The sequence below is a fragment of the Delphinus delphis genome, chromosome 7 (genome assembly GCF_949987515.2).
Source record: "Delphinus delphis chromosome 7, mDelDel1.2, whole genome shotgun sequence".
In the NCBI taxonomy this organism is placed as follows: Eukaryota; Metazoa; Chordata; class Mammalia; order Artiodactyla; family Delphinidae; genus Delphinus; species Delphinus delphis.
In genome coordinates this window covers 12,771,243-12,797,324 of record NC_082689.1, presented here as the reverse complement: position 1 = coordinate 12,797,324, position 26,082 = coordinate 12,771,243, and the positions used below count along the sequence as shown (strand labels likewise).

The 26,082-nt window shown below is 35.7% G+C and overlaps 1 pseudogene; it reads left to right on the top strand.

The window, feature by feature from the left end:
• The first annotated feature begins 24,240 nt into the window (after nt 1-24,240).
• On the top strand, nt 24,241-24,887 carry LOC132428764 (small ribosomal subunit protein eS4-like; annotated as a pseudogene).
• The last annotated feature ends 1,195 nt before the right edge of the window (nt 24,888-26,082 follow it).

Genomic DNA, 26,082 nt, shown 5'->3' with positions numbered 1-26,082 from the left:
ACATTCACTAATGACTAGATTCTTTCTTCAGTAGACTTTAACTAATGTAAAGCCAAAGCCAGTATTACTTATGTTAAAAACAAATGTCTACATATTTTATGACATTTCTTTTTTATATAAATAATTAGAATGCAGAAATATGGTCTTATAAAATTTTCTATGTCTCTCTTGTATAGGGCTAGGCCCGTAATCACTCAAAAAAGAAACAAAGCAAAAACAGAAACAATGTTTGAATGGCCATGAATATTTTAGAGATTTATACCATTCACTATCAGGTTGTAAGCATCAAGAAGATAAAACACATTATATATATGAGGTATTATAGGTCTAGATATTTATTCATTAATGAGAGAAAGAATTCATATTTATAAGGTCAAATAATAAATTTAAATATTGGGACTTAATATTGTAGTCTTCCTGTCTGTAAATTTGCCATATGTCTCATTGTTAACAAACCAAGCTTTTACTTAGCAAAGAATTGTGTTTGTGCATTGTGAATTAATCAAAATTATTATAGCCAAACAAGAATGATAGTTAACAGATCAGTTATCATCCGTGTTAAACAGAGGCTAAATCCCTCCTTACAGTGGTTCTGAAAATGTTTTACAATAATGAAATGGACTCATTCCTTCAGGTCTCTTCTCATAATCATATCATGATTATTCATATTTGTAGATTAACACAGAGTTTGTCTAAGCCACTGGTAAAAATACAATTTGTGTTTTTGTAGAGATTTTCAAATTGGTTATGCATGTAAAACAGCATCATATTTGCATAAAATATCTTAATAAGGTAGTTGAATGGAATAAAAAATCATTAAGAAAATATGTCTTAGATGTGAGTTTACCTCCTACAGGTAAAAATGTGATTATCCTAATATTGAATATAAGTGTCATTAACAGTCTGTGAGAGATAACAGTTCATTCTTGGGTTATTCACTTAGTCAACCAATCTTCATGAAACACTTACCAAGACATCACTATATGTAAGACACATTTCATTTAAAAAAATAGACAATATTCAAGAACATAAGAAATTAAAAAGACATCAAAGTGGAATACATAACATATGGGATGTATAACATTTCCACAATATATCCCTCTACACTTGTACTATTTTTCAAGGAACTTTGTTTGTTTTAATAAATATGTAAGAGAAACAAACATAAACCAGTTAACTTTTGAAAAGAAATAAGTCAATGAAAAAATATGGACTCTTGGAAAGGAGATTAATTATGTATTTTTTTTGATAATAGCCACTTTAAGAGGGTGAGGTGATACCTCATTGTGGGTTTGATTTGCAGTTCTCTGATAATTAGGGATGTTGAGCACCTTTTCATGTACCTGTTCTATATCTTCCCTGGAAAAATCTGTGTTCAGATATTCTGCCCATTTTCAATTGAATTGTTTGGGGTTTTGCTATTGAGTTGTGAGAGTTCTTTATGTATTTTAGATATTAGCCCCTTATCAGACATATGGTTTGCAAATATTTTCTCCCATTTGGTAGGTTGCTTTTCATTTTGTTCATAGTTTCCTTTATTTTATAGAGCTTTTTAGTTTGATGAAGTCATACTTATTTTTTTACATCAAACATTTTCCATTAAATTAGTAATAATAAATTAGTAATAATAATAAATTAGTAAAATTTATAATAAATAATAAATAAAATTTTATATAAATTTTATTTATATAAATTTTATATAAATAAAATTTATAATAAATAATAAATTAGTAAAAATTAAATTAGTAATAATACAGAACTGTGACAAAGGTTCTTGTGAGGAGGATGGATGGGGTACAAATTAAACAAAAGGGGACAAAAGTTAAGGTTCCTTGTGTCTTTGGGTTCCCCCAAAAGTAGTTGCTAAGGCAAATACACGGATCTAGGTAGTTTATTTTGGAGGAGATTCTACAAATCACTAGTGAGGAAGTGAGGAAAGTGAGACCAGGAGAGGAAAGATCCAATACCAAGTGCATCAATAACTTCTGGGTAACCGTGGCTCAACCCTTTAGATGACCCTTTGAGTAATAATACAGAAACTACTTCAGACATGTCCCACCAAACATGGAATGAGTCTAAGATATTCAGTCACAAAATCCCACACCTCAACAGTTGGAAATTGTGTCCAAAGGTACTAATTCCCCTGTCTCGTCCTCCACTGTGGGTTGCTTCTGTGCTTGGCTGAATGGCCTTTCAAGTCATCAGAGAGCAAAACAGAGAACCTCTTATCAAACAGCTGCAAAGTGTAGGGAAATCCACCGTCACTGAACTGAAATAGGGTGGGAAGAAGTGATATAGTTTAGGGCGTCATGAATGTCAGCTTCAATCTCATTAACCATTAAGCAATGAAGAGCCAGGCTTTGGTTAGAATTACAAAGTAGAAGGAAAATCTCTGTGGGGTTCTTCTATCTCTCCATCAATAAACTCTCCTCTTCTTCCCGCATCGACCATCCTAGACTAACCTCCACACAAGCTTTACGTGCATCGTGCCATCATCAAACACATTACGTACATCAACAAAAATGTTAAAAGAATGTTAATTGATAAGTTATATTTCACAAACGCAATTACATTTTAATCAAAAGCCTTCAAAGAAGGGAAGGATTCATGGAACCAAAGAAATGATGTACACACAGATGGATGGTGAGATCATTATTTTGAGACTGGTTTTTATTCTACCTAACTGTAATGAGAAAGGAAAATGAATATGTGAAAGGAAATTATATTCACTAATACATTCGTTTGTTTCTTTTTTTCTTATTTAACACTGATTTATAAAGGACATTGTATGTGCCAGGCATAGTTAAAGGTACTACAGATATTACAAAATACAACCTAGAACAAGGCAGAGGAGGTCACAAAACTCAAGAAACCTTGTCCAGAGAAGAGATACGATTAATATGTAACAAATAAATATGTGGAATAATTACTGATTCCCATAAATGTTATGAAAGAAACCGACAGGGTGAGAGATAAAGAGTTACCAGATTGAGTAGGATGGGTAGAGGGACTTTAGATATGGTTGTGAGAAAAGGCCTCTTTGAAGATATAATAAAAAGCTGAGTTCCTTAGAGTGGAAAACCAGGCCACCATGTTATAAAACTCTGGGGAAACCAGTCACATCATAGTCTAAATGAGTGTTACCCCTGGAATTGTGTTGTACACATGGCATAGCTATATATGATAGCTTTGATGAGAAAGGAAGATTTGGAAAGATGCATTCTAGGCCAAACAAATAGCAAATGTGAAGTTTCTAAATTGGCAAAAGATAAGTTTAAGGTGGGAGACTAATATGTGTGGGGAAAAAATGGGGTTGGGGGGAAGGGGATTAAGAGAGATAGACAAAAGCAGTTCATGCAGACTCTTGTAGACCATGAGAAAGAGGTTAGATGAAGATGAGAATAGAGGACAAAACAAAAGAAGGAAAAATAGTGAGAAAGAGGAGGAAGAGGAAACAGAAAAGGAGGAAAAATATAGAGAAGTGAGGGGAAGTAATGTTGCTTAAAGGGTAAAAATTAAAGACCACGGTGATTTAAAATAAATTATTAAGACTCAGAAGACAAAAATGGTAGAACTTGTCAGTATCTCAGAAAAAAAAGAAAACCCTAATAATACTTAGAGGTATAATGAGTATAGTTTCTGAAATATAAAGAACGATAATCTGGAAGGAACAACTACTAAAGAAATAGGAAATGGGAATTCTGCTTTCTTGAGATTTTAAAGCCAAGTTTGTGCAGTAATCCCTATAGAGACAAATATGGACAGAGAGTTTTATAGGATCTCTAAACAAAGATTCCTATCTCCTGTATTATATTTTCTATATTTATAGTTTATTAACCCATGAGATAGATTTTCCTAGGATGTTCTTATTCTGACTTAATTTCAAATATGTCTAAAAGAAAAAATTGAAGCAGTTATACACCTTGACAGGCATACAGAAATTTTGCTCTGCTACCACATTATCTGTAGGATTGTCATTCTTTTTGTCTTTCTACTTTGCATTCACAATGTATAGCAACAATTATTTAGTTGTGGAGAAATTCCTAATTTGAAATTAGTTATAATCAGTTATAAAATTTGACATGCATGTATTTTATTGTCCAAAGACATTAGAACTCTCAGATATGTTTTCTATTTGTAGTAGGGATAAGGACAAGATGAGGATTTAATTTAGTTCTCACCCATCCAAAGGTGTCAAAATTTGTTCTTCATAAATTTCTCTGCAGATAAATATTAAGAAAAAATACCTTTGCCTGAAGTCTGGCCTGTTATGTCATTGTGCATTTCATATTTGCTTAGTGGACAGAATATTAGGTTGAGGCAACACCCACCACAGTATGCATAAGAGCACAACATTATGAAAGCAGATTTTGCCAAGAGTTGCTGGGTTTGACTTGGTTGTGTCAGTTAAAAAGATATTAACATCTTGGATCAAGTGTCTAGTATGTGAAGAATTGGAATATGTAAAGATGGGTTGCCTGAACCCATGTAGGTATGCCATTTGTGCAGACAGCATCTCTACACAGCTTCCATGATTAAATCCTGATTGATGAGTATTTAGGGTGTATAAAGGGATGATAACCTTTATTTTTAAATGGATCACTCTGACCGCTGTTTGGATGTGTAAGAAAGGGATACCACTGGAATCTAGAAGACAACTTAGGAGGCTACTGCAAAGAGATGGAGGGACGTGGACAGGTTCAGTATGTCTCTTGGAGGTAGACTTGATAGGACTTGATAAAAATGTGAAAATGCCTTATAAAATTCCATATGCAATTTAGATTTGTGAATCTCTTAAAAAGTGGAAATTTTTAATAACATCAGCTAATAATGAGCTAAGTGGTGGTTTCTTCTTAATTAGAATAGGTGGCCTCAGGTTGCTCAGAGTGCCCATCCATTGCTTCCTGATATCTTATACATCTTATTTTATTCCTTGACAATGTATGCTGGGCTGTTATATGCCAGGCCTTTATGAAATGTTTAATACACAATAGCCTTTCTTCTGTGAAGTTGCTATTATTTTTAAGAAATTTCATGGAAGAATGGAAAGAATATTGGGCTTTGAGCCAAAATCACTGAGCACAATTAATGCAACACTAATTATCCCAGTCACACTGGACCTTTCAGAATCTTCTAATCTGTAACAGTGAGGATAAAAACATCTGTTCAGTCTCCTCTACAGAGCGGTTGTGAGGATCTAATGGGGGCAGTAACTCTCTTCTCTGGCTCTAATACCATGTTGAGTATGCATCTCACTTTGTTCTGCCTTCTATTTTAATTTCTCACGTAGTTTATATGTAGTTCTTCTCCACAAGGTCATTAAGTCCTTGAGGTCTAGTAATGTGCTTGATTCATCTTTGCATGTCCCACAGCTTGAGCATAGAGCTTTGAATACAGTGGCACTAAGGAAAAACTTAAGCTTGTTGAGCAAATGTATAAGGGATATTTTATAAGTTGTAAATGGTTCCCAACATATAAATTTTTAGTACATCGATGAGTCACTGTGTCCTGATTTTCTACTGGCCACCTGAGCAATACAGGTAGGTCTGCTTTCAGCCTGAATCTAAAGACAGGTACCAATTGCAGTAGTTAGTTGATCTTGCTGGCAAAATTCAAGAAATCTAACTCAAAGTGACTTAAGCTCTAAAGGACTGAGAAGCTCACAGGTAGGAAATGTGGGCGGTATGGCTCGATTAGGGTACTGTTTGTTCTCTGGTTCTTGTGGCTTGGTTCTGCTGTCTATGGATTCTTTTACCTTGAACTGGTTTGCCTGGTTATGGAATGAAGTTCATAAAATTCTATAGCAGTTTTAGGTTTTACATCAGCTCAACACTCTCAATAGGAGAGAGGTGATACTCATAAATGGTGCTATTGAGTTTGGGATGTGATATTTCTTTACCATGTGAAAATATACATATATATAATTTTTCTTTTTGCTTCCAGTCAATCATTGACAGAAGCGCTGCATTGACTAAGACTAATGAGGGTTCTTTCCTAAAGCTGGCATAGAATCAAGTGCTGCTACACATTGAAGAAATGGTGGAACAGCTGCTGGAGATTCAACCTCAACATCTGATCTGGACTTAATGTCTCCCTCCCCCAATTCATATGGTGAAAACCTAATTCCCAATGTGATGGTGTTTGGAGGTGGAATCTTTGGGAGATAATTAGATTTAGATGAGGTAATGACAGCAGAGTCCCATGAGGGGATAAACTCCCTTACAAGAAGAAGAAGAAACACCAGAGTGACACCAGAGTGTCTCATTCTCTGCCTTTCCCTCCCAAGTGAGAATGCAATGAGAAGATGGATATCTGCAAGCCAAGAAGAGAGCTTTCACTACAACCCACCACACTGGCACCCAAACCATGGGACTTCCCGGGCCGCAGAACTGTGAGAAATACATTTCTGTTCTTTAAGCCATCTAGTCTATGGTATTTTGTTATGGAACGGATCGCTGACTGAGAAAACATCCAATATATTCTCAGCCAGCCTGAAACCCTAGGGAGACTGGTGGCCTCTCCCATTGTTTAGAATCATAACACAGAGACCAGGAAATACTTTTCTCTCTCCAATTCCATTATGAATAAAAACAGCAACCATTTACTGCCATTATGTTAGATACTTTATGGCACCTTATCTCATGTAATATCCCCAACAACCCTGCAATGAGTATTAATATCCCCTTACAGCTGAGCAAACTGAGGCTCAGTGTAGTCTTAGTAAATAACCCATTACCACAGTTGGTAAGAGGCTATACCAGTATAGTATACCATATACTGTACGTTGATTGGCAATCATTTTTAGTAAAGGACCAGATAGTAAACATTTTATGCTCTGTGAATGATGTAGTCTTTGTCACAGCTACTCTGTCACAAAAGCAGCCATATATGATATGTAAACAAACGGATGTGTGGCTATGTTCTGATAAAACTTTATAGCCACTGCAATTTGAATTTCATATAATCTTCACATCATTAAATAGCCTTCTTCTTTTGATTCCTTTTGATCACATAAAATGCAAAAAACATTCTTAGATCATGAAGGTATCAAAATAAGCAGTAGGCTGGATTTAGCCTGGGGGACATAGTTTGCTGATTCCTGGGATACACTATACTGTCACCCAGAAAAATCTCACTGGATTCTAAGATGGAATTGAGAGCATTTCTGTGGCCATTTGGTTGTTGAAACACAACTATTAGTCTCACATCCTTATGGAAAGTGCATTCCATGCCTACGTTGTCAGTTAGTGACCCACAGACTGGGGTCTAGAGGCTGGCACAGTGAGATCCTGCAGTTGTCTTGATTCTTGACCATTGGGTCAACCCATCCACCTGAATTCAAGGCTTTAGTGATCATATGAGCATGTCCTGTGGATTACTGGACCTTGTAAAGTGCCCAAATCCCACTAGTGATGTCACCTCTTTGTTGTGCTACCATTGTCTATAATTGTGCATTCATTAAGGAAAGGTTTTCTGTAAGCCTGATATTGACCTATTACTTTTTCTAGTCTATGCCTTTTATTTAAAGCACAAACACTGAAACATTGGGTTAGAGGAGCAAGTGTTTGATGTCTCCTTTCTTTCCCTCTGTTAAGAAATATACCACACCATGCCACTGAAGGCAGTCAGGAGCCAACACCTGTCATTCAGCACCAGCTGAACTTGCTCATCAGCGATGCATCCTGGACCATGTTCAGGTCCAGCCTGAAGCAGAAGCAAGTAGGCAGCTGCCTGGGGGAGAATCAGCACAAACTTGAACAGGTGCTCGGAAGCCTGGATACTTCAAATATTTAAGATGGGAGCCTTGCCCACAAGTAATTTTAAACACACACATTTATCTTTGGTTTTGCCTTCAAGCCCATTTTTAAAAAGCATATCAGTTTCCTTCTGCAGGTTCACTCTTCATTTTAGGAAAGTTTCATGTATTTTTATTTTTCTTTCTTTTTTTTAACATGGTGAGTCAATATATTGTCAAACAGCTTAGTGATCTGTTTTACGTATGCCCAGCTTGCTAGGGTATGAATGAATAAAATAAGTCCCCAAACTAAGGCATAAGAAAACCAGTCTGCTTCTTATAAAATCTCTCAGCATAAAAATATAAGGTACATGACCATATTGCCTTTAAGATCTAATTTTAATCTAGTTCTGAATTTGGGTTGTAGAAATTGGAGTCATAGGCAAGAAGCAAAGAGCCCACTGGCTCGCAGACCTTGCTGAATGGAGCCATTGTGAGCATTTGTGAGCAGTGGCTGTATTGGGCCACCCTTTGTCTCCTGAATGCAATTTAAGGTGAGACTTGGGTGTTTAAGATACTTGGTGACCACATGTAGAGATGTGGGGTCAGCCTCCAAAGCATGTCAGCCTCCAAAACCTCCATCAGATACTTAAAGTGAGGTCAGCCTCCAAAGCATGTCAGCCTCCAAAACCTCCATCAGATACCTAAAGTGAGGTCAGCCTCCAAAGCACATGGCTTTGGTAGCTAGCTCTCATGACCATCTGACAGGATCAAGGCTGCTGGAAAAATGTCATTTAAACACCTTGCTTTGTGATTTAGGTTACTATTTTTTGGTTTATTTTTGTTTTATTGATTGGTGGTTCTCATTTTAACCATGGCCTTAGCCCATTAGGTTTAATTCACTTTTTTTTTTTTTGCGGTACGCAGGCCTCTCACTGTTGTGGCCTCTCCCGTTGTGGAGCACAGGCTCCGGACGCGCAGGCTCAGTGGCCGTGGCTCACGGGCCCAGCCGCTCCGCGGCCAGTGGGATCTTCCCGGACCAGGGCACGAACCCATGTCCCCTGCACCGGCAGGCAGACGCTCAACCACTGAGCCACCAGGGAAGCCCCCTAATTCACATTTTTAATCTCAAAGAGAAAAGACATCAATTTAGTACGTCAACAACTTAAAGATTTATCAACTGCCTTTGAGCCTTCATTTTCTTTCCCATTTGCACAATTTTGATTTTATTTGATATTTCCTAGGAAATGCTACCTAAATAACGTAGGTATTCTGCCCTATGCTGACTCCTGGGGTTCAGCTACAGGTATTAGGTTTATCCCTCTTTCCTTCTCTCCCTTCAGCCTTTTGAGATTAGAAGAGGAGACTCAGAGGTAGGGTGGAAGTGAGAAAACAGGAATCTTCCACTCTGTCATTATGGTCACCATACTCATTTTTTGCCAAAAAGGACCAAATCGTGTTTGTTTTCAGGGTGTATCAGACAAACTCATTATTAGTCCAGGACCTTCAGGGAAAGGAAAAAATAAACAACAACAAAAACCCTCTCCTCTGGTTTGTTAATACTTGGCCTTTCATTTAGAGAGAAGATTTCTTTCATCCCCCAATTGATGTTTTTAGTTAAACAGTTGAGCTCATATAAACAATCCTGTGCCTCCTTCCCAGAGGATGAATTAATCAAGGTATCACTGCTGGGAAGAAGTTGAATCATTTAGCATCTTTTAGTCAAGAATTAAATAAAGTCTTGATTATTTATTTTATTTTAAGCATGTTAAAATGAATACATTTCTAACCATTAGTGACATATTGAAGGTTACTGAGATGGTTGTGGATAGAGCTATAATTTTTTAACACCATAAGGCACAATTATATATTTAGTTACAAAAATTCTGTCGGGAAATAGGTTCATTTTATCAAGTAAACATGGGAACTGTCAAATAAATATCAGCTTGATCTGCTTAGTTATTTATAACCTCTAATAAAATAGATAAATCAACTTAGCCAGTATCTGCTTGAAGTCTAAAAATGCTATTTTCTAGATTTAAAAAAAAGTGTTTGCTTATCAACACTCCAGAGAACAAATAAATCTTAGGATTAATTCTCCATAAATAATCTGATTTATATCAGATGCAATTTACATCAAGCTGTAAAAATGTCTGATCCACAGTAAGCAAGTTGATGATCTACCAAATGACGTAAACTATTTAAGAACTGGAAAGGTAACATAAGCTGTATACATTTTACTTTATCCTTTTGAAGGGTATAACATCTCATTAAGGTAGAGGAACCACTCTAAATCCAATGATTTCACATTTTATATCAAATTGTCTTCTAAAATCTATTTATATGTTAACCATAATGAAGCCATCAGTTTAATGAAAAAAAATTTAAAAGATACAGGAAACTGATGTCTCCAGCTTCATCTTTATAAATGAATTAAATTTATATTAAATTTCACTATTTCTTTGTGGTTTATCATCTTCTGGAAAAGTTTAATTTTTCTAGCTTTTACACTGCCCGACTGCTTGGTTGGAAACATCAAGTTGTCCATCGACAAGTATTTGATACTTTAGTTTAATCCTGTCTGCAGTCGAGAAGAATCATACCTATCCCTCGGCATTGTGAGAATTAAATATGATTCGACATGTAAAGCTCTTGCAAAGTGCTTGGTAACTGTTAAACACTAAAAAGTTTAGGCATTATTGTTAATATTAAAATAAAGAATGTATATTAAAACACCTGCCCAGGCAAAAACAAGCCTTTGAGAAATGTGTTTCTTCCTTTCTTGTATTATTTATTGTTTTGGTAAGGTAATTTTTTGTTTCTAAACTCAGCTTCCAAAAGAATACTATGCTTTTTTTTTTTTTAATGCATAAAAGTAAGATCTTTAGGGGCTTCCCTGGTGGGGCAGTGGTTGAGAGTTTGCCTGCCAATGCAGGGGACATAGGTTCATGCCCCGGTCCGGGAAGATCCCACATGCCACGGAGCGGCTGGGCCCGTGAGCCATGGCCGCTGAGCCTGCGCGTCCGGAGCCTGTGCTCCGCAATGGGAGAGGCCACAGCAGTGAGAGGTCCGTGTACCGCAAAAAAAAAATAAATAAAAAAAAAAAATAAGACCTTTAAAGTAAATGAAGTCAATTAACTGATGCATGTACTCAGCAAATACCAGTGAAACTCTCTGTGATAAAAATTATACTCGGGTTCAGAATATACAAAAAGGGATAATGCATAGACCATACCTCTGAGGCCAAGAACCTCACTTGAAGGGAGACAGATGTCAAAATGATTTTACAGCTATGCCATTCATGAGTAAAGTGTTATAATGGGAGTATTAGATGAAATTTAAAACTCAAGTTTTAAATCCAATGCTAATTGTTTCTTACGTACAATATCAATATCATTTAATTAACATCTGTGCAATAGTTGCTTTTGTATACCTACTTTTATAAGGTCTGGGGTTTTTGTTCCCTGCCTTTGTAGACCTAACAATTTGGGTGTTGAAATAAAGACTTACAAATAGTAGAAGTATATAGCATTGAGGGTGAAATAATAACACAAATCAACACTGTAAATAATGTCAAATTGCAGTGATATAAGATTTCAAAGGAGGGATTAGTAAATTAAGGTGGAATTTTCTGAAAAGCCTTTGTAGTAGAAGAAAAGGCTTTAGTTGGTCCTTGACACAGATAGAACTTAAATACCTAAAGGCCACAGAGAGAGATTTTCTAGGCTTGTGTAAAGATTTTAGGCTTGCAAAGGCACAAATCTGAGAAAGTACAGATGGAATGCTATGGTTGACAAGCGCTGCTTCTTAGTTATACGAAGGAAGGTTTTGTGGGAGAATCAAGGATCATGCCTGTGGGTTTTGACATTCCTTAATTACAATATGGGAGAATTTTCTCCTGTAAACATAGGAGAGAGTTATAGTACCCTGTATATATTAGATATTCAATAAATAATTTAAAATAAAATAAAGAAAACATGGTTATTCATGCTTTCACAAATTGCATTTTGAAAATGGGAAACACTAAAGTAGGGACCCAGTTAGGAATTTTGATAATAATCCAACTGGAAACAAGAAACAACTTAAAGTACTCAATGTATATGCAGTTAAAAAAATCATACTTACTAGCCTTATCTTAAACCATAGTGACTCAAAATGACTAAATTATTGAGGGCAAGTTTAGAAGCATCAGTACAAAGAATACAGGTAAGCATTGTTCCTTTGTCTCAGATCTCTAACAAGCACTGTTGATACAAGATGAACACATGAGACTTAGTAGCACAAATCCTTCTTTTCTAATTTTTAGTTATTACATACAGTTTGCTCAGAGCATTAAGACAATATGTCAATAGGGAACTGATTTCACCCTGAACGCCACTATTATAATATATTACTATTTGCACTTTCTTTTACTTCCCTTAAAATCTTTATCCATCTGTATATATGGAATTTAAGGGAAAAAAAATGTCATGAAGAACGTAGGGGTAAGACAGGAATAAAGACACAGACCTACTAGAGAATAGACTTGAGGATATAGGGAGGGGGAAGGGTAAGCTGTGACAAAGTGAGAGAGTGGCATGGACATATATACACTACCAAACGTAAAATAGATAGCTAGTGGGAAGCAGCCGCATAGCACAGGGAGATCAGCTCGGTGCTCTGTGACCACCTAGAGGGGTGGGATAGGGAGGGTGGGAGGGAGGGAGACGCAAGAGGGAAGAGATATGGGAACATATGTGTATGTATAACTGATTCACTTTGTTATAAAGTAGAAACTAACACACCATTGTAAACCAATTATACTCCAATAAAGATGTAAAAAAAAAAGTCTTAATCATTAAATACCTGCAATTTTGTGCTCTTTATTTTCACTAACTCCACTGCATATAGTTTTCATGTTTCTTCATTCAGCATTCATGATTATAATTGTAGTGACTATCTGATATTTTTGAAATTTTAATGTCCCATAATTTACTACCCTTCTATTGTTGGATATTTAGGTTTTTTCCATTTTTTCCACTGGTAGAGTTAATGCTGTAATTAATACTTTTATGCATATAGTTGTGTTCTTCTTTTGAACTATTTCCTTAGGATAAATTCTCCAGAGAGCTATTACTGGGTCAAAATGTATAAAGGTTTTTATAGGTTTTCAGACAGGTTGCCAAATTGCTTTTCAAAAGGATTTTACTACCTCAATTTATAATACCTAGGTGCCTCTCCTGATACTAATGCATGCATTTCCACTCGCTTCCTATCCCATACTATCCATTGTAGAGTCTTCTATGAGTATCCAAGCTGTGGATCAGGTGGCTTATTCTTACTCTATCTCTATTCTCCCAAAGATAATCATGTCTTCTTTTGTTGCATGAAGGAACTCCTGTTCCCACTTATAGCACCCTGCAGAATCATGTCTAGGATTTTCCTTATAAAAAGCTGTGGATAATTAGGATTTTTGCCTTACTGAGAGAAATTTTTGAAAAGACCTTGCAGAGGGAAGGATAATGGATTAAGGCAGAATCAGTGACATGGACTATTTGTTGAACTAACTAGGTTTTCCTGGACTCCAAATGATATTAGAATCCTATCTAATATTTTATCTTTTCAATAAATTATTTATAAATCCACGATTACTTTTGATTTTGTCCAGCCCCTCTAGTCCAGGAAGGCATTATTGTTGTAGCATATCCTCCTCAAACACATTAGGTACAAGGATCATAAAAACTTTCCTTTGGTGAAAGACATGGCCTCAGATCCTGATGCTACAATGTATAAACCACATGACCATAGAAAGTAACATGAATTCTCTGATCTGTGAATTCCTTATTCAGTGGATGAGGATGGTATTAACTCCTACTTTATCCTACTATGAAGACTGCATGAGATTACATAAGTAGAGTGTTGAACACAGTGACTAGGACATGGCAAATCCCCAATAAATATTAACTCTTTGAAGACGGTAGCACAGATTAAGTATGTTTTCTCTATTAAAACCAGTTAAAATATACCAAGAAGCCCAATGATAGAACAATTTCATTTACTGTTTCAAATATACTGAGAGTATTTCTGAAACATTTTTCAGCCATGGCATATTTGAACATTTGTTAAAAGCTATCAATCCTCTCTCCCTAGACAAATACAAACCTTACATCCTAGTCTTCCAAACTGTCTAAGCTGAGTCCATGAATTTCAAATAAAGCCTTGTTTTTACATATCTAATTTCAAATATGAAGAAACTAAGCTTCCAAGAACTTACATAGTTTGTTCAATATTGTACGATTATCTAAAAACATAAAGCAGATCAAAGTAACTATACCTATTTTTCCAACATATTTATATCTGGAAACGTTCAGTGGGAGCTGGAGTTCCTAACTGTTATCTTCTCTAAGATGACATTTTTTTTGTAAAAACAAAATAAAAACTGTAAAACAAAAGTCATTTTTATGAAAACAGAATTTTTGGTCATTTTGATTGCTTCTTTCCTGCCAATGCCGAGGCTTACATTTGCTAGACAATATAGAAATTTTACTTCTTTATGTTTTCTAATTCACATTTTTCTAGTACATCATTCCTCCTGGCTTGTGTTACAGACCAGGAAGTGTCAGCACATTTAGTTGAATGGAATCGATTTGGGGGATTACTGACTCAAAGGCAAGTCATAAAGAGAATTATTTTCACCGGGGTTTAGTTTTTGCAGTGTCTAATTATGTGTGAGATTCCATACATACTAATGTTTTCAAAATTCAAAGAAACAAATACAACTTTTTTTTTAATGGAGGCAGATCTACAGTTAAAGAAAAATGACTAATTCACAAGTATCTAAGAGATGCTCCCTAAAGAAATCTTGTCAGACAAGCAAAGCAGCACTACACCATTCAAATGAAGTTGCAGACCTGCCTGTGTAGTGTGGGGAAGGTGGTATGTGAAAGTAGATTTTTATAACAGAATCTTTAAAGGTGAAAAAGGAAACCAGAATAATGTAATCTTCAACCACATCATGGAAACCTACAATATCAAAAAGAATGACTTTCATTTGCAAGGCTAGATATCCAGTTAGAATACAGAAATTGTAAGAGACTCCCACTTCCATCTGAAAAACCATAACAATGTAGATAAGCTTCAAACTCACAGATTTGTGCAAATCTGTGACAGAGTAAAGGGTGCAATAAAACCTAAATAAATTTAAAAAACAGTTTTAAATGATAAGCCTCTCATAGGAGAGAAGAGACAGCTATCCTTATTCATGAGAGAGGGAAGAATTCATCATTGACAAGATAAAGAATAAAATAGCCAAAATTTTAATTGTGAACAACCTATTAATGGATGCTTCTGGAAGCGTGTGCCAAATTAGAATTTTAAGGAACCCAGCACTCCCTGTTGCTCTAATTCCTCCATATGGATATTGAACAATTGTTAGGTCCTGTATGTCAGACATTGGTGGTAAGGCAGGACAAATGAAACAAACTCCCCTTAGGTGCATGAGATCTCCCCCAAATACAGGGCAACTGTTTGCTGAATGGAAATGAAGGAGAGAGATATAGTGATGAGAGGATCCCATTTGAGGTACTCCAGACCCTCAACTACCTAAAGTTAAAAGCCGGAAAAGATTGTTGAGAGAAATCAATTTGAGGCACTCTGAATTTCATCTCCCAAAGGCTAGATATTAGTAGAGGAGAGCTGAGAAAAACATCTCTGAGGAATTATAAACATTCTCAGATTATAAGGCAGTTTCCTTATTAGAGCTTGAAGAAAAATATTAGGGTGGAGTATTGGAGAAGAAAGAGAACACTCCAATGGCCAAATAACAGGTTTCCTGCCTATAAAACACACAGAGCTCTCTGTGATATTATCAGTATTCATACCCCAAGTTTTGCTAAAGGGTGGATCCTGACCTTGCCCACAACATTTGAATCTAGTGATGACTTCAATCAAACTAAAGGTGTGACAAATTCCTCATCCAAATCAAATAATGATCTCCTTGGTCTATTGGTCTGATTGAAGACAAAGGGTGATCTTTGGAAGTAAAAGTTTTGGCATGCAATAAAATAGTAAAAGAAACAAGAAAGTGTGATGTATGGTCAAGAAAGGAAACAGTCAACACAAGCAGATCCAAAGATTACTCACCTGTTGGAATTATCAGATGGGAACTAAATAACTATCATAGAAATATTAAATAATACATTAGGAAAGATGAACAGCATTCCTGAAAAGATAAGAAAAACAAATGGAAATTGTAGAAAGGGAAAACACAAAATAAAGTATACATTAGATGGGTTTGACAGCAGATTGGGCATGACATAGGAAAAGACCAGTGACTTTGAAGTCAGGTTAATAGAAAATATCCAACCAAAACCCAAGAAAACATGAGTGATTTCAGAACATGATCACACATTTTTTGATGCTCTCCCATCAAGAGGAAACTTTGTGATCTCCTTGATAAACAGAATGTGATTGAAGTGACAGTTTGTGACTTGTAAGAGTAGATGCAAAAAGACCATGGCACTTCTGCTACAGTTTCCAGGGATACACAGTCTTGGAATCCAGCAGCTAGGCTGTGAGGAAACTCAGGTCAAATGAAAATGACATGTGTTCTGGTTGCCAAGCTCCACTGAAGTCTCAGCTGACAACCAGCTTCAATGGGCAGGCATATGAGTGAGAAAGATTTTGAGATGACTCTAGCTAAAGCCATTGTCAAATCACATGAGAGATGCTTGGTGAGAACCAACTAGCTGAGCCCAGTCAATGTGTGTGTGTGTGTGTGTGTGTGTGTGTGTATGTAAAGGACTTATATACAGAATCAAAATCAACAATAAAAAGATGAACTAACTAAACTAAGAAAATGAGCAAAAAACTTAAAACGACACTTCACAGAAGAAAATATTTAAAATGTTCGTAGCAACTTTATGCATAGCTGTCAATAACTGGCAATAGTCCAAATGTTTCTCAACAAGAAGACAAATTGTGATATATTCTTATAATGAAATACTACTCAGCAACAATAAAGAATGAGCCCTGGGCCTACTGAACATAAGAAAGCAGGCACAAGAGAGTACATTACGTATCATTGCATTAACATGAAATTCTCCAACATGCATAAACTATTCTGTAATATGTGAAAATTGTAACAGTGATTTACTCAGTAGAAACTGTAAAAATGACTGGAAAGGGGCATGAGGGAACTTTCTGAGGAGCTGCAAATACTCTAGTTCTTATCTTGGGTGTTGGTTATAGAATTGTCAAAACATATTGAATTTAATATCTCTGCATTTTAATGAATGTAATTATACCTCAATAAAAATTTAAAACATTTGTAAAGCCAGGACTAGGATGCCGTATTACTTGAAAAAACATCAGGAAAATTCCCTGCATTGGTATATATTTAGGCCAGATTTTTCAAGCCTCTCGAGGAAGGGTAGTACCTTCAATAATGTTAATTTCTTTCTTTTTCAACTATTTAATGGCAGCAACAGTGTTGAATATGATGTGGAATGAGAACTCTATTTTCCCAGCTTCTGCATAGGTGCCCAAAACTTAAAATAATAGGTAAGAAACACCTCCAGATTTTAGAGATGTGTCAGCCTATATATCCAGGACTTAGTAAATGTTTGTGACCACTGCCCAAATTCAGAGTTATGCATTCACACACACACACGTACACACACACACACACACACACACACACACACACACACACATATTATAATGAGGGAAAGTTAAGTATGACAGGTTGATGATTAACTACCAACAGCCCATTTTCCCATTCTATCATTGTTCAGAGTAACAAAGTGTTCAGTTAGAGAATCTCCTTCCAAGCTCCCTTGCAAACCTTGATAATCATTTGGCATAGTTCTCATAAGTTAAAGGCTTTGACATAGCTTTTAATGCCCTGATTTAAAAAAAAAGGGGGTGGGGGGAAGCTACAGTGGGATTGAAGAGTCTTTTATTTATTTGTTTGTTTGTTTATGTACTTATTTTATTTATTTTCCTGTTCATGTACCACTTCCTCTTTCTTGAGATCAAGTCCCTATGCCTATAGGTTCTGGAGCCATTCTCTGATTGTGAAGACAGATGCCATATGCTGAGAAAAGGGAAACTGGAAACCAGACAGAACTAGGTCTTGAATGACTTTTGAAGGAGCTCTACAAATGTACAAATTTCCTACTTAACCTCTTATTATTTGTAAATAATAAAACTTCTATCTGGTTAAGTAATTGTAGTTGACTCTCTCTTATATACAGCTAAATTCATTCCCATCTAATGCAGTTGGAAAGTGAAGATTTTTACAAGATTTTAGGGAGTGTTACCTCACTCACAGCCTCACCCTCACCAGAAAATGTGAATTGTAATAAAATAAAGTTTTCATACCCATCACAGTAATTTAAACAAAGAAATAATAAAGGAAAAATGCATATTGCTGTTGGAATTGGAATTGTTAGAGACCTTCCCAGAATATTCTTGAAATATCACTTGAAATATAGATCAGTGGAACAGGATAGAAAGCCCAGAGATAAACCCACGCACATATGGTCACCTTATTTTTGATAAAGGAAACAAGAATATACAATGGAGAAAAGACAGCCTCTTCAATAAGTGGTACTGGGAAAACTGGACAGCTACATGTAAAAGAATGAAATTAGAACACTCCCTAACACCATACAAAAAAATAAACTTAAAAGAGATTAAAGACCTAAATGTAAGGCCAGACACTATAGAACTCTTAGAGTAAAACATAGGCAGAACACTTTATGACATAAATCACAGCAAGATCCTTTTTGACCCACCTCCTAGGGAAATGGAAATAGAAACAAAAATAAACAAATGGGGCCTAAAGAAACTTAAAAGCTTTTGCACAGCAAAGGAAACCATAAACAAGCATAAAAGACAACCCTCAAAATGGTAGAAAATATTTGCAAATGAAGCAACTGACAAAGGCTTAATCTCCAAAATTTACAAGCAGCTCATGCAGCTCAGTAACAAAAAAACAAACAACCCAATCCAAAAATGGGCAGAAGACCTAAACAGACATTTCTCCAAAGAAGATATACAGATGGCCAAGAAACACATGAAAGGATGCTCAACATCAGTAATCATTAGAGAAATGAACATCAAAACTACAATGAGGTATCACCTCACACCAGTCAGAGTGGCCACCACCAAAAAATCTACAAACAATAAACGCTGGAGAGGGTGTGGAGAAAAGGGAACCCTCTTACACTGTTGGTGGGAATGTAAATTGATACAGCCACTATGGAGAACAGTATGGAGGTTTCTTAAAAATCTAAAAATAGAACTACCAAATGACCCAGCAATCCCACTACTGGTTATATAGCCTGAGAAAATGATAATTCAAAAAGAGTCATTTACCACAATGTTCATTGCAGCTCTATTTACAATAGCCAGGACATGGAAGCAGCCTAAGTGTCCATTGACAGATGAATGGATAAAGAAGATGTGGCACGTATATACAGTGGAATATTACTCAACCATAAAAAGGAACAAAATTGAGTTATTTGTAGTGAGGTGGATGGACCTAGAGTCTGTCATACAGAGTGAAGTAAGTCAGAAAGAGAAAAACAAATACCGTATGCTAACACATATATATGGAATCTAAAAAAAAGAAAAAATGGTTTGAAGAAGCTAGGGGCAGAACAAGAATAAAGACACAGATGTAGAGAATGTACTTGCAGACAAAGGGAGGGGGAAGGGTAAACTGGGACGAAGTGAGAGAGTGGCATGGACATATATACACTACCAAATGTAAAATAGATAGCTAGTGGGAAGCAGCCACATAGAACAGGGAGATCAGCTCGGTGCTTTGTGACCACCTAGAGGGGTGGGATAGGGAGAGTGGGAGGGAGATGCAAGAGGGAGGAGACATGGGGATATATGTATATGTATAGCTGATTCACTTTGTTATAAAGCAGAAACTAACACACCATTGTAAAGCAGTTATATTCCAATAAAGATGTTAAAAAAATACATATATTTTGGACAAGTAATTCTACCTGGGACTTTTTTTGACAGACAAAAAGGACCGGAGCATTGGAACACAGGAATATAGAGTAGTGAAGTAACAATGGCAAAAAGAAAGAAAAAAGTGAATGCCCTTCAATAAGAAAACAATTCAATAGATCATGAGACATACATACCCTGGAGTATTTTGCAGCTGTTGAAGATAAAGAATTAGTGCTATCTCTTCAATATTAGTGCAATACCTACTGCAGTGTCCTCAGTAGAGAGGGACCAGAGGTGGTGGGAACAACTCACCTGGGTGAAAGTGATTAGGAGGTTCATTGTAATAAATACACCCAACTAGAAGACACCCTGCTTTTTAGTATTACTGTATGCGGGTAATTCTACTAATATCATTGATAATACACTTTTCCCCATCAGTCAAGATTCTTCTCACTACTCCTCTGTCTTTGGTATTGCACTGTGTAACAGTTAACTTGGAAAGGTTATTGAGTGGTGAAAGAAAGGTTATTGAGTGGTGAAAGGTTATTGAGTGGTGAAAGAAAAATGCAAAATATATATATCATATTATTCTATTAAAAAATAGTGATCAAAACCCTATATCTGTATGCATATTTGTATGAGTGTATATCACATACATAATGCATACATGTATATATGACTAAAATGATTATCTGAGCATGAGAAAAAAGAGAGAAGGCTAATTTCTAGATTGTTAACATGGTGGAGGAGAAGGAGGAGGAAGAAAGAAGATTAGCAAAAATATACTTCATTAAAACTGTATGGGACTTCCCTGGTGGCACAGTGGTTAACAGTCTGCCTGCCGATGCAGGGGATGTGGGTTCGAGCCCCGGTCCGGGAAGATCTCACATGCCGCGGAGCGGCTGGGCCCGTGAGCCATGGCCGCTGAGCCTGCGCGTCCGGAGCCTGTGCTCCGCAACAGGAGAGGCCACAACAATGAGAGGCCCACGTACCGCAAAAAAAAAAAAAAAAGTATGTATGATTTGATCACATCTGCACATTCGTATACATATAAGGGTGGAAATGTAAAATCAGACAGAAGCAAACAGAATATAACAAATTTTAGTAATTTCAAGCTGAAAATTGGGGTCCAGATTTTAGAACTCCATACTATGTGAAGACTTAAATATCTGAAATCCTATGTGAAAGGATGGGATAGAGATCAGGCTTGGAAGATAGTCAAGGAACACTCGTCCACCCCAAAAATCCAAGATGTACTCCATGAAGAGGTTCTTACCATTTGCTTAAATTGCAAGTTGAGAGAACTGACAACATGAACACATAAATATAATTGTCACCCATCATTCCATTGCAAATTTTATTGAGAATGAAGACTAACTTTTAAAATATTTTCTTTAGAATGAACATAATCAAATGGTTAACAGAGAGCTCCAATAATTTTGAGTATATAATTTCCTGTTGGCTTGTTTGTTTAGTTATCCAGAAAATTGGGACGCAAGCCTTAAATTTTTATTGTAAGCTTTATAAACACAAAAACTAAGCCTCACCTAGTTCTAAGAAAGCAGAGCTAGGTGGAGGATCGGGGATGATGGTTTGTACCTGACACAAAACAAACATTTTAGTTGTATCTAATCAGAAACTGGTTTTGTTTTTAGTTCCAGTGTCAAATCCAGCAGTCTGCATTAAGGAATCTGTACAGAGGCACAATAGATTAGTCATTAGTCTCCATTAGTCATTCAAGCTGCTTTGTCCAAGTCACTGTGACCTTGCAGAGAACACAGTATCCTTAGAGACTTTAAAATCATGTTCTAGGTGAACCTCACCTCATAAAGTACATTAAGGCTATAATTCTGCCCTGTGTAAAAAGACTATGAATTTACTAAAAGATATAAAAATGTTTTTTTTTTTTAATCTAGAGTAAGTACATGTTAGGATTTGGGAACTCTTGCTTGTATCAAAGTCACTAGATTTATAACATCAATAACTTACTACAAATAAATAGAAACAGTTCAGTATTTTCTAAATAGTCCTTTTAATTTTAAGCAGAAAGACAATGTGGAGAAGTAAACAGTGTTGACAAGCAAGATGCTTCATTTCCAGGTCTACCTTAGTCAGGTAGTATTGACTTCTTTCTAACAAAGAATAAACATATTTTTCATAAAGAGCTTCACTTTCAATCTCTGCATTCCAGGGAATTGCTATGAAAAAGGTTATTGTCTTTATCTCATTACAAATAAATATTGAGTTGGATAAACATTTCGTTCCAAGTTTTGGATGCTTGCTGGTAATAGATTAATGAACAAAACACAAACCTGTTCTCAAGACATTTGCAGATTCAAGCAGAATGCCATGTGAGAGGTACCCTAATTTTGCTAGTACAAGGAAACTTGTAAGCATAGAAAATTATAAATATCATAATTTTGGTTAGTTTATATACTTTTGTATTAGGAGTTTCCAGGTTAGGATTATGGCCACACATTGCTCTAATTAAATACTTAAAGTTCATGTTTAGGGATCACTTACAAGGTTTTTGAGATCATCAAACTACCAAATCCATACAAGTGAGACAAGATTGAGATTATGTTTTTACTCCAAATCCTAAACCTTAAGCAGAATTACATCAAGGTCAAGCTTACTTTTAAAGAAATTAACATATTTCTCAGACATGGAAATTTGATTAGGAATTTAGATCTGTTCACCTTGGAATAGTGCTTGCCACTTTGGAGTCTACTTTCTTGTATGGGTATGAAAATGGATCATTCAACCCAAGCAAACACTCTGACCAGGCACCCTTTCTCTCCAATGCTCTGAAATTAGATGATGAAGAATAAAGGCAATTAAATATTTCCACAGATTGTAGGCAAATAACCTAGAATTAGCTATGACTGTTTGACAGAAAATTTTGGCTTTTAGTTTTTCTTAGCAAGCTGCTCATGAAAATATTGAAGTTGCTGATTTGAGATACATTTAGTTCATTTTTGTTTCATCTTTTTTAAAATTCAGTACTTATTGTATGAGTTTAAAGGACAAAAGGCCAACAAGACTTATTTTTAATTTTCACACACATTTCCCTTAATAGCTACATTACCAATCTCTACCTGGATATTTTAGTTAGATAAATGTATAGAAAAAAAATAAGATAAGCCTAAAAGAGCCTTTGGAAACACCAATTTTTAAAGTTGAAATATAATGCTTGGGTATATTTGCAAAACAAAATAATACTCTGTTTTCTTTTTTTATTCCCCTGTATCGGCAAGCGGACTCTCAACCACTGCACCACCAGGGAAGCCCTCTGTTCTCTTTGATACTTCAACATTTTAACTTGTAGCAGATACCTGTAAATTTAAGCACTGACCCTAAATAAAATGCAAAATTTAAAAAAATTTAGTCAGATAAAAATTTATTTAGACAAATGAATTCTAATAATCTTTTGGGAAATAATTAAATATGATTTGCTTCCTTCCTGTTCAGCTAAACACAGATTACTTAGTCATAGCAATTAATAGTTACGCAGGTTTTGTACATGTTGAGAACTCTTTTAAGCTTTTTGCATGCATTATTTCATGTAAGTCCCATAACAACCCTACGTTGTGTGCATTTATATTAATTAAAAGAAAACTGACTGCTATAACAGAGAAGCCCCATAATTTCAGTCCTTTTATTAAAGAATCTATTTTTTCACAGTCATACAATCTAATTAGTCATAATTTGGTGCAGGGAATTGTCAGATACCAATACCCATAGATGCTTAAGACCCTTATATAAAACGGCACAGTATTTGCATATAACCTATGCACGTCCTCCTGTACGTACCCTTTAAATCATTTCTAGATTACTTATAATACTTAATACAATGTAAATTCTATGTAAATAATTGCTGGTACACAGCAAATTCAAGTTTGCTTTTTGGAACATTTTTGAAATTTTTTTTCCGAATACTTTTGATTTGTAGTTGGTTGAATTTGAGGAACACATAAATATTGTCCTCTCTTCACTGACAGTTTGAATCTTTACCTAAACAACTCAGGAATGAAGGAAAAAAATGGATGAAATTGATTCTTCTCAGAATTGAAGACCTTAAGAAATGATGCATTATTTTCGGCTACCTAGATCTTGGGTGAGATCCAAGTTCTTTTCCTCCTTGAGACCCAATGGATTTTTAGCTATTCCTTTGATTCTGTGAGTCTTCTCCATATCTTTCCAATAAGTTCCTTTTTTTTTTTGAATAATTTGACTAGACTTTCAGTTGAGTTCAATTTTTAAAAGTAGATATAAAGTAGTATATATCACCAAGGTATTTTTTATTACAGCTTTAGTCTCAAAACGACTTAAACTGTTAAGATTTTTAAGTCAATTTGATCACCCAGCAAATAAAGAGAGCTAAAGCTGTCCTTTTATCGAAAAACAAACAAGTAAGTCTCTTTTTGTGCCTACCGCAGCTGTGGCTTGCAGTTCCAAGCATCTGAAGCATGTATCAACTCCAGTAGACTAGAAGCTGTTAACTGACCAGTGTGTTTTCTCCTCATCCATTTACTGGTTCCCACAAACAGAGAATGTCTCCTTATCAGTTTCCTAAGGAGCATACGAAGTATACGCTGACAGGAATTGAACTAAAGAAGATCTCATGCAGCAGTCCATTAAGATTGATGACAAGGTCTGAAATGATACACCATACAGTTGCTGGATTTATGGATGTCATCAATATTGACAAGACTGGAGAGAATTCTGGTCTGATCTATGACACCAAGGTTTACTTTGCTGTTCATCATATTGCACCTGAGGATAGGCCAAGTACAAGTTGTACAACGTGAGAAAGAACTTTATGGGCACAAAAGGAATCGCACATCTGGTGACTCATGATGTTCACACCATCTGCTACCCTGATCCCCTCGGCAAGATGAATGACATCATTCAGATTGATTTGGAGACTGGCAAGATTACTGATTTCATCAAGTTTGACACTGTGTAAAGTGACTGGAGGTGCTAACTTGGGAAGAATTGGTGTGACATCCTGGTTCTTTTGATGTGGTTCATGTCAAAGATGCCAATGGCAGCAGCTTTGTCACCCAGCTCTCCAACGTTTTTCTTATTGGCAAAGGCAACAAACCATGGATTTCTCTTCCCCAAGGAAAAGGTATTCACCTTTTCTCTTGCCAAAGGGAGAGAAAAGAGACTGATGGCCAAGCAGAGCTTGAGGTAGCATGATTGGTAGAGTCTTTGTACTTAATTAACGACAATACAGCATGATATATTTTTTAAAGTATGTCCAATTAGAGTAACATCTGGCTGTTGTTCAAAGTGACTCTTTTATCAGTCTCAGTGACCCAGTTGCAAATGAGAGAGAGAGAGAGAGAGAGAGAGAGAGAGAGAGAGAGAGAGGGAGAGAGAGAGAGAGAGAGAGAGAAGAAATGAATATATTCAATGACTCATTGGCAACTCCTGTTGTCTATCTATCATCTATATAGTGAATTTAATTTTTTTCTGATGGCAAACTGATTCTAAATTTCATTGAGCTTTCAAAGCCTTAAACTTCATAAGATAATCTTGTTAAATACAAATATTCTGAGCTACACAAAGGAACATTCTCAGGAGGTCTTGGAGGCCGAATGTAAGCAGATTCTTGTAAATGCAAAATCCCTAGGTCTTGTGTTCTATCTTTAAAAACTATATAGATTTTTGTATTCAGCTCTATGGAATATTCATTTTTTGTTGTTATTTCTACATGACTTTGGACAATGTTCATGCTCTGATACACATATATCATTTATCCTATGGTGTTGAATAGCCTTAGGACACTACCATTTTCCCTTAAGGGCACTAATGATATGTTTGTGAAGCAATCCACAATGTTGCCACAGATAATAACTTTTAAGTTCTCACCTTTAGGGATAGATCATTACCTTTATCACATTGTCATCATCAGTTGTATGTGTGTTCATGTATCATACTGGAAGCCCTGGGCTAAAAATATATACTGATTTGAAAGGAAGAAATAAAACTGCCTTTATTCATCAAGAACAAAATTGTACATGTAGAAAACCTCAAAGAATCTACAAAGAGACTCATTGAGTTAATAAGTGGGTATAGCAAAATTTCAGGATAAAGGACACTATACAAAAGCCCATTGCTTTCCTGTATACAAGCATTGAACAAAAGAAATTTAAAATTTTAAAAATACCATTTACAATAATGCCAAAAATGAAATACTTAGGAATAAATCTGTCAAAACTTGGGTGTGATATATTTTCAGAAAACTACAAAACACTGATGAGAGCAATAATAAAGGACTGTCTATAAATAGAGAAATATTCCATGTTCATGAATTGGAAGGCTCAATTATTAAGATGTCAATTTTCCCCCCTGATCTATAAAATAATTGCAAGTTCAATCAAAAT